At 44.6% G+C, this 8,840-nt stretch overlaps 1 long non-coding RNA gene across 1 annotated transcript; it reads left to right on the top strand.

The window, feature by feature from the left end:
- The first annotated feature begins 604 nt into the window (after positions 1-604).
- LOC106731776 (uncharacterized) lies at positions 605-8,225 on the top strand. Its single transcript, XR_012903255.2, has 2 exons — positions 605-1,402; positions 7,885-8,225. It is a non-coding gene; the product is annotated as an uncharacterized LOC106731776 (long non-coding RNA).
- Positions 8,226-8,840: the final 615 nt, after the last annotated feature.

Here is an 8,840-nt window from a genome sequence, read left to right as displayed (position 1 = left end):
GCCACTCAGGAGAGGTTCCAATGTTGCCCAGTTGATTAGCAAAGCACCCAAAGCCAGGTTTTGTGTTTCTATTGCTTGTGCACATTCACACGTGCCTGGATGCACATCCAAAAATTTATTCCACACAGGGATGGAAAAAAATCCACATATGGATGGAAAAGGTTAGAGGGAACATCATTCTATATAAAAATAGTAGAAGCTGTGAGATTATTATGAGTCAAACTTTTATAAAGGAGAATATGCACATCTCTATTACTACCATGAGGAGAGAAGAGATGGAAGAAAAGCCTTCTGTGAGTAAAAAAAATATCAGGGGTTCATGGCAAAGAGGTTTAATGATCATATACAGCACACATCCAACTGAAAAATAGAAAGCCCCTCTCTGCGTTTATGGAAAGGAAGGGAAAAAAATCACTTGTTAATGAAAATAGCCAGCTGCCTTTTAGCATTAAGAACAGCCCCAGCTCAGATCCTGATGTCAAACCAGAGCTTCCGGTAATTTTCCATGAAAGCTAAACAACCTTATATATCCACATTTGGACCATAAGGATCTAAGCCAGTACCAATTAGAGTCAGACACAAAACTCCCAGAGACTTCATTGGTGCAGGCGAGGGTCCTAAGTAATGATTAAAAGCGAAGACGGCTCAAAAGTAGCACAGATGAAAGGAAGCCTGTGCATCTAGCCGAACGTACATTCACCTGCAAATTTTACTACAGGCTAAAGTTATTTTCAGTTAATTGTGTGTTACATACAAAAAATGTTCCCGAGTCAGAGTCTCTCAGATACCCTGCTTACAATTGTTACCAGGAGAAAAATACAAAAGAATCACTGGGTTTTTTTTCCATGTATTCTTTTAAACACTCTTATTCCCAGGCACATAATATAGTGATAAGGATGTGCTGAAACCTTCACTAGGAAGTACAGGATGTGAAGGTTTTGTGTGAGAAGTGAGTTACTTTACGTCTGGTTACCATTATTTTTGGAACAGATGGGGACGAACCCTTTGCAAGCTTCCTCGTTCAAACCAGCCAAACTTGCTGCTAATTTGCAATGTGCTGCAGTTCAACTGCTTTCTTATTCCATCTGCAGCCAGCCACAACCTTGATGACCTGCACCACCACTTGGGACTTGTGCCAAGCAATTGCTGCTTATAAATCTTCAGATTTGAAATATGCATCCAATCAATAATTGGGAGGAGGGGTCAGCATATGGAGACTGTAACAAACAAAATCAAGTCATCAGCCAGGAGTATTTTCACCGTACAGAAACAGTCTCCAATTATGCAAAAGTCATCAACTAAGAAGACCTGTTTTTAAATATTTGTGTTTGTCTTGCATCTCTGCACCAGAAATGTATACCCATAACATTCTTCCTGGAGTATCCACACTGCTTCTGGTAAGGTAAGGAAACTGGAAACAGGTTCTTATGTCTTTGTTTCACTCTGCATAATACATTTAAAGCAGGCTGAAGTGGGTTTTTGTTTTTAGTTAGTTATTCATATTTTAACTCCAGGTTTCTCTGCACAGTTTGCAGCAGAAGACTTCAGATAAACCCTTCCCCCTGCCAAAATTAATGTCCACTCTTTGTAGCAGCTGTCAGCCCACTGTCCCCATTTCTCCTGCTGCTCAGGCTGATGAATGGATCAATAGGAACTTGGTGCTTAAGAGTTTTCAACTCAGCCACATTTTTCTCCCTGTCCCCTCCTTTTTGCCCACAGGACATGACTGGCACTGTCAAGGCCACTCAGACAAAGCTTTTTCTTTTCCCCTCCTGGTTTCAAATGTGCTACTGTTAGAAGGAACATTGTCAGCAAGTTGGTGGGAAGCACAATGCGACAGTTGTACTGGACTCCAAATGACAAGTCCGCATCGTTCACACTTTTTTAGATGATTTGGGGACGTGACAATTATCTCTTTGTTGCCCCCAAAGCACTGGCTGCTGTAAATGTAGCTAATCAGATCATCTCTATCCTGAGAGAATTCTGAAGTGAACACAGCAAGCCCCACACAAGCTTCATAGTCAAGATGGGCCAGTGTTATGTTTTCACAAATGCCTTTCACGGTGTCCTCCTTTTCCTACCTACTCCTTTTCCCTTCCACTTGTTTATTTTAAAAATCAAGGGTGGGATCTTCAAAAGCATTCAGCGGTGGCCTCTCCCTCCTCCCATTGAAGTCGGTGGAAGTTTTGACTTAGTAAGAGCCGAACTAGACCATCACTGAGAGCTTATGAGTATTCCACTCCAAAGACCCTCCGTTTTCAGAAACGGTGAATGTCCAGGAACTCAGTTTGAGCTGCCGGTATTCAAGTCATTTCAGACTTTTCAATGCTGTTTTTTCATTTATGTGAAGATGTCAAACAGTGAGATTGTGGCTATTCAAAAATATTATTGTAGCTTTGTAATTTGGAGACCTTCATTAGATCCACTGAGGTGTGCAGTTGGATTCTGCTACTTATTGTTAGCATTGGTCAAAATTTTCAAAAGCGTTTAATGATTCTGGTTGCCTGGCTGCAGGGGTTTGGTTTTTGGAAGGTGGATTCTCGGCACTTTGTGAGAACAAGGCCCCTAAAGTACCTCCAGGAGGGCAAAAATCAACAGAAAATGCAACTTAAGGTATGCAAAACTCACTAGACACTTCTGAAAATCTTGGGCTTTATGCTAATTGAGGCATTTCCTATAACTGATGTAAATACAGAAGTCTTTAACGTGGAGGAATTAAATATGAGATTCACTGTGAATGGTCTATTTCAGCATAGGAATGGAAATAAAATGGACAGTTTAAAATCAGATAAACCAACTTCCAGGCACAAGCATGGTTAGGACTAGGGTAGTGAAATGAGAACTTATTTTCTCTCTCCCCTCTCTCCTTCCCTGAGACACATTTGGGCTAGTCAGTCATCTTTAGCATCAGCGGCAGTCAACCATGAGAGCAGTAAAGAGGAAGATGACTAGATTCAACCTTTCCCTGCTGTCAGACCCCTCCCTGACCTATTCCCCAGTGCTATTAGCGGTGGGAAAAGCCATAACTTGACTAACATTAGCTGAGTTAAAACAACAAGGGGTCTGGTGGCACTTTAAAGATTAACAAATTCATTAGCGTATTCGAGTATAAGCTTTTGTGAGCAACAACTAACTTCAAAGAAAAGAAAAGAAAAGAAAAGAAAAGAAAAGAAAGAAAGAAAGAAAGAAAGAAAGAAAGAAAGAAAGAAAGAAAGAAAGAAAGAAAGAAAGAAAGAAAGAAAGAAAGAAAGAAAGAAAGAAAGAAAGAAAGAAAGAAAGAAAGAAAGAAAGAAAGAAAGAAAAAGATTTTTCTGCAAGAAACATGAGGGTGAATTTTCTTGTTACGTCTCTTCTACAGATTCTTTTTGGGTTATCTGTCAGACCCACAGTCCCTGCTAGTAAGCATGGGGGATTTCTTTCGTAAATTTAGAACTTCAAATCCTTTTTCTCTTGCTTTGCTATTTTCAGCCTTTTCACTCATGCATTTAAATGCTGGGCTCAGTACAGGTAAAAACAAATGTTAAGGAACCATCCATTAACTACCTGACAGCTTAAACAAATCTCCTCAAAGCAAAGGTTCCATTATGAAAACCAGTACCCAGCAGCTTCACCAGGGAATTCATATTCATGGGAGAACATAATCTCATGTGAAAACCTGTCAGGTTGACTACTCATCTTCCATGGTTAAACTGTTTAAAGGGTTTACTACATCCTGCCCAGTAGTTCTACATTACCATATTTTATGCAGCATCAGTCTAGTCTATTCATCTCAGAAAATCTAGGATTTTAGCGATACGCTGGAGCAATCACTTATGCAAATTCGATCAGTAAATATGGGCCATTCAGTGGCTGTGTTTTTAATTTGCCACAAGCAGCATTAAGGCCAAAGAACTCCTGCCTGCCAAAAACTTGAGAGTAATCCTGTCATGAACTATTAATACAGAGCACAGAACTGGCGCTTGGCAGCAAACCACCAAACCCACAAAGTTGTGTTTAATTTGCTATTAGAGGATAGACTGAGTCGTCGTCCCTCAATTGTTCTGAGGTGATATTTCAGCACTGAGCCCTGGAAAACAGCCATTGCTAAGATTGCAACAAGTATCCAGTTTTCCCACAGAGGTCACCGGCATTGTGCCCTGTGAGCTGTGTGCTTGTGCAGCTGCTTAGGAGAGATTCCAGTGCCACCCAGTTGATTAATAAAGTGCCTACAGCTCTTTTTGTTTGTTTGCTTCTCCTGGTGGTGCACATTTGCACACGCCTTAGCACATATAACAAAATTTATTCTGCACATGGATGGAAAAAGATTAGAGGAAACATTGGTCACCAGCTTTCCTAATCCTCTGGAGATGGGGGTCTTCATATTGGGCTAGCTGGGAGTTGTCCTTCCTTTTTTTTCTGTGGAATTCAAGTTGTTGTTCCAAAGGAAGTCTCAAGAGATTCTGTTTGCAGAGGCAGCCCCAGGGCCGTAAATCAGCGCATCTCTCTCTTGTGTGCTATTCAATCAGACACAGGCGTTGGGGCCCGACCTGGCTCCTCTGGAACCCAGTAGGAGTTTTACCACCGCCTTCCACAGCCTTTGGATTAGTACTGTGTTCAGCAGTGGCAAAAAGGCCAATGGGCCTTGGCTTTTTAGTTCAGAATTAATTTTGAATCTTTCTAGCCTTTTGGGAGCCCTGTGTGAAAGGCTCCCCTTTGGTTTTTCTCCCAGATGGTGGGAGGTGCGCCCCACATCCAGTTACAGGCACAGACACAGGCTCCAGTTTCTTATTTCTTTCAAGGGGGGCTCTACCCCTTCCAGGCGGGCCCCTAGGCCAACTGCCCCAGGACCTGGTGTTTCAAAGGGGCCCGGAGCCCCTTAATTCACCACCAGTGTGCTCTGGGCGGCTCTTAGGGCTGCCTGGAGAGGCGGGGATGCAACGGCGTGCTTCAGGCACTGTGGTCTGGGTGGTGCTGAGGGCTGGCTGCCTATGGCCACACCCCTTCTGCTGAGGCCCCACCCCTTGCCGGACTGTGAAGCCCGCCCCTCCCCACACTTTGCCCGGCGGCCTGGCGTGGCTGTTGGCTCCCCTGTTGCCAGGCTTTCTTAAGTCTCTTCTGATGGGGGATCTAAAGGAAAGTTACCCCAGCTCCTCCCCAAAATCGTTTCTTACCAGTGCCAGCGGAGAGAGAGAAAGGCCAGCAATAACTTCTTACTCTAGGGCCATCTGCCCTGCAGGTTTGAAGGAAATCTCCTGGCAGAACAGCTAAATCAGCCTCATTTGGTGCAGCTTGCCCTAAGGGTGCCTGGCCCTCCCCGTAGGGTCAGGGTGGAGATCTCCTGGAGGGGAGATGCCAATGTGGCTTCAGGAGTCTGTCCAGCGGTTTCCAGCTCAGGGCAATCGCCTCCCCCCTTTTCGCCCTTTCAAAGGCCTCCCCTCCACCATACACGATGGGAAACGGCTGGAGGAGCAGCGCTCGCTCTGCATACATGGTGTCTCTGGCGGGGCAAACACATCCCATCCACATACACTCTGGAGCAGTGTTCGGAAACTGCTCCCAAAAGCTGTTCTAGCCCCGTAAATCACATGGCCAGGTAAATCACATGAGAACATGGCTCAGCGCTTCCCTCCCTCCCTCCCGCAGCGGCCACCAGCACACGCCGCGAGAGCAAGAGGAAGCCCAGAGAAGTCACTTTATGGGCAAAGGGCCATTTGCACTACGCCCTCTCTTGTCCCAAACCAAGGCTGACCTGAGCATTCTGAACCCTGTAGGAATCCTCTCCGATTGTACGCCCCACCTGCACCATGCTCATCTCGTCCCCGTTTCCTCTGCCCCTTCCTGTGGGCCCACAGGCTCTGTCCTCTGCAGCACCGACTTCCAGCAAAGCCTTCCTCCCTCCCTTTGCCTCACTGGCTTCCCATCTTCTCCCAGATTACATTATCAACATCATCAACAACCATACCATCCGATGCCTCCCTCACTATTTCTTTCCATCTTTCCCTGTCCAGTGTGGAGCGGCTTTGTTTCTGTAGACTAACTCCGCACCAGTCTTTCTTCCTGCACACACGTCCGCTCTCTGCTACTGCTACTCCACTCTCTTTAAAAACAATGAGTGGTCGTGTGGCACCTTATAGGCTAACAAAAAATAGATCGATAGCATCATCAGCTTCCGTGGGCAAAAGCTTTTGCCCACAAAAGCTCAAGTTACAGACTGACACGGCTACTCCTCTGAGACTTTTAACTCTCTTTAACGCCGGTGGGCATGTCGACACAGCAGGGCTAAACCTGAAATAAGCTACGCAACTTGAGCTATGTCAATTGCGTAGCTTAAGTCGAAATAGATTATTTTGACTTTTGGTGCTGTCTGCACAGCAGAAAGTCCGAGAGAGCACTCTTCCTCCGACTTCTCTTACTCCTCGTAAAATAAGCGTTACAGGAGTCGGAGTAAGAAGTCCTCCAGTTCGACGTTATTTTGACATGTTGAAATAACTGCTTGCTGTGTAGACACGGACTATGTTATTTCGGAATAATGTCCGTTATTCTGAAATAACGCTGCTGTGTAGACACAGCCTTTATGTTTACAAGGCTGCAGTTTGGTACGAAATATATTGCACAAAAGAGTGTTTCATACTGTATTGTTCTATGGAGGAGAAATTAAAATGCCACTTTCTTTTTCAGGTCTCAGAACCATCACCACCACCCTGCCACACTATTGGATTTTATGAAATTAATGGACAAAGGAGAAAATATTTTTCATAGCCTTCTGCTAACTAAAATGTCAGTTAATCACATCCCTGAGACATTAAAGGGTAAAGTGGATAGCATGACCCTCTTGGGCTAACTTACTGCATATGTTTTAATATAGAGGAAATTGGGCCAGACATGTCCTTTTCTCTGATTCTATTGGAAATCCCTTTGCTTGCTTCAGTCACATTAGAGCTAGCAAACAGGTTCCATGTTCCGACAACTGGGCTGCACTACAAAGCCGTTATAAAAGGAAGACATGTCACTGCACAGGCTTTAGCACAAACTATGGTACATGGAACCCAGGCAGCGCTGCTGCCATTCATTTTGTGCTCCACCAGCTATGAAGACTATAGGTTTGATATTTCCTGCCATTTGTTCTTCCACTTACGGGGTCAAATCCTGAATTCCATGCTCTGCTGAAAAAAAAAAAATCTTGTTGATTTCAGGATCAGGCTTTTCCTTTGTTTCAAACGCGTGAGTGGGTATGGAACTGCAATCATTTGGGGAGTTTTTTAAATGTGCCAATAAGAAAGACTCTGACGCTGACTCTCGGGAGAACGCGTCCACGTTCTTGAGATTCCTCTGGGAATGCTCAATGGACAGATTTAGAATTTTTATTTCCCAAAACTGGGAAAACTTCCAAATTCAAGCGTGTAAAAACTTTCCATTTAAAAAAATGCACACCTCCCCCACTCCCCCGCCCTCCCCACAAGAGAGTCTCCTAATAAACAGAGCCTCTGCAGATACATTCCTATATCACAGGACATAATGCTAGTGTTCTCCCCTAAAACACCACTTCCCAGCAAGAGTAAGATTTCAGTTTATAATCACAGGTAGGCATTGTCTCTTTTACGGAAATGTGCTCTACTTATGCAGAGAAATTCCAGAGGGACACAAACAACAATAGATCCTAGGGCATAACCAAGCAGAGCACCCATTCTGCCTGCTCTATGATGTTCCTACACTCTGGAATGGGTGAATATCCAGGTGGAAGGGGATCTTGGCATGGGAGAATGTCTGAAATCTTGCTGCAGCCACTGGAATGCACCTTCAGACTGTTCTGGATTGTGCTGGAGGAGGAACGCAGCCCCTCCAGCATGTTCCAGTATTGCCAGATGTAGACAAATCATACGGCCACCTTTGATTCTCTTCCCTCAGGTCCTGTGCTCAGTCAGGCCCAGAACCAAGGATGGAATAACCCAGGTCTTCGAAGTTTCAAACCAGCGGCCCATCTGCTGGACTGGACTGCCACATCGTATTAGTGCAGAGAGGTCTCGAAGAACATAACAGATGCCCTATCTCATTGTGTGGCAGAGGAGTGGCTTCCGGTACCGAAGGAGGAAAATCTATTCCATTAAATTCTCTGACACCGTAGAAGAGATTATCTAATGGAATTCACTGATTACTAGGCCTGTAAAAGGTTTCAAACCGCCTCTCTGAGCAGGGCACCAAAGCCTATGCTGTAAGCTAGAGTGACATTAAACCAATCTGTTTATCAACGTGTCTCGGGCCCTGTTTGGAAGCAAATGAGAAAATAGGGCACGTTAGCCGTAGCATGTGGAGGCAAGGATCAGCCCTAGTTTGGGATGGTGGCTTGCATTTATTTGGCTTCAAACTTGCAGCACCATGCTCTTCAGAGGTGTTTCTGAGAAATTTCAACCCCAGATGGTGAAAAAGTTAGTGGCTCAGTTGATCTTAATGATTTTCTGCAAACTCAGATGCTGGAGACAAATTAGGCATGAATTTTCTATGATAATCTCTCCCCTCTCTGCAAACCCCAAGCTCGAACTAGATCTGAAGTTTGCATCTGAGGCCATGTCTTCACTAGACAGAAGATTGATGCTGCTGCGATCAATCTTCCGGAGTTCAATTTAGCAAGTCTAGTTAAGACTCACTAAATCAAATGCAGAGGGCACCCCCGCTGACTGCTGGTACTCCTGCTTCTGTGAGAGTTAGGGAAGCCAATGGGAGGGTTTGCTCCTGTCAGCCTCCTGTTGTGGGGATGGTGGGGAAATACGAAACAAGGTAGATTAACTTCAGCTATGTAATTAACATAGCTAGAATTGCATATCTTGATTCAACATTCCCTATGAGTGTAGACGTGGCCTAGGCGC

This window comes from Pelodiscus sinensis, chromosome 5 (genome assembly GCF_052426305.1).
Source record: "Pelodiscus sinensis isolate ZL-2025 chromosome 5, ASM5242630v1, whole genome shotgun sequence".
NCBI lineage: Eukaryota > Metazoa > Chordata > Testudines > Trionychidae > Pelodiscus > Pelodiscus sinensis.
This window is presented reverse-complemented; position numbering and strand designations above follow the sequence as displayed.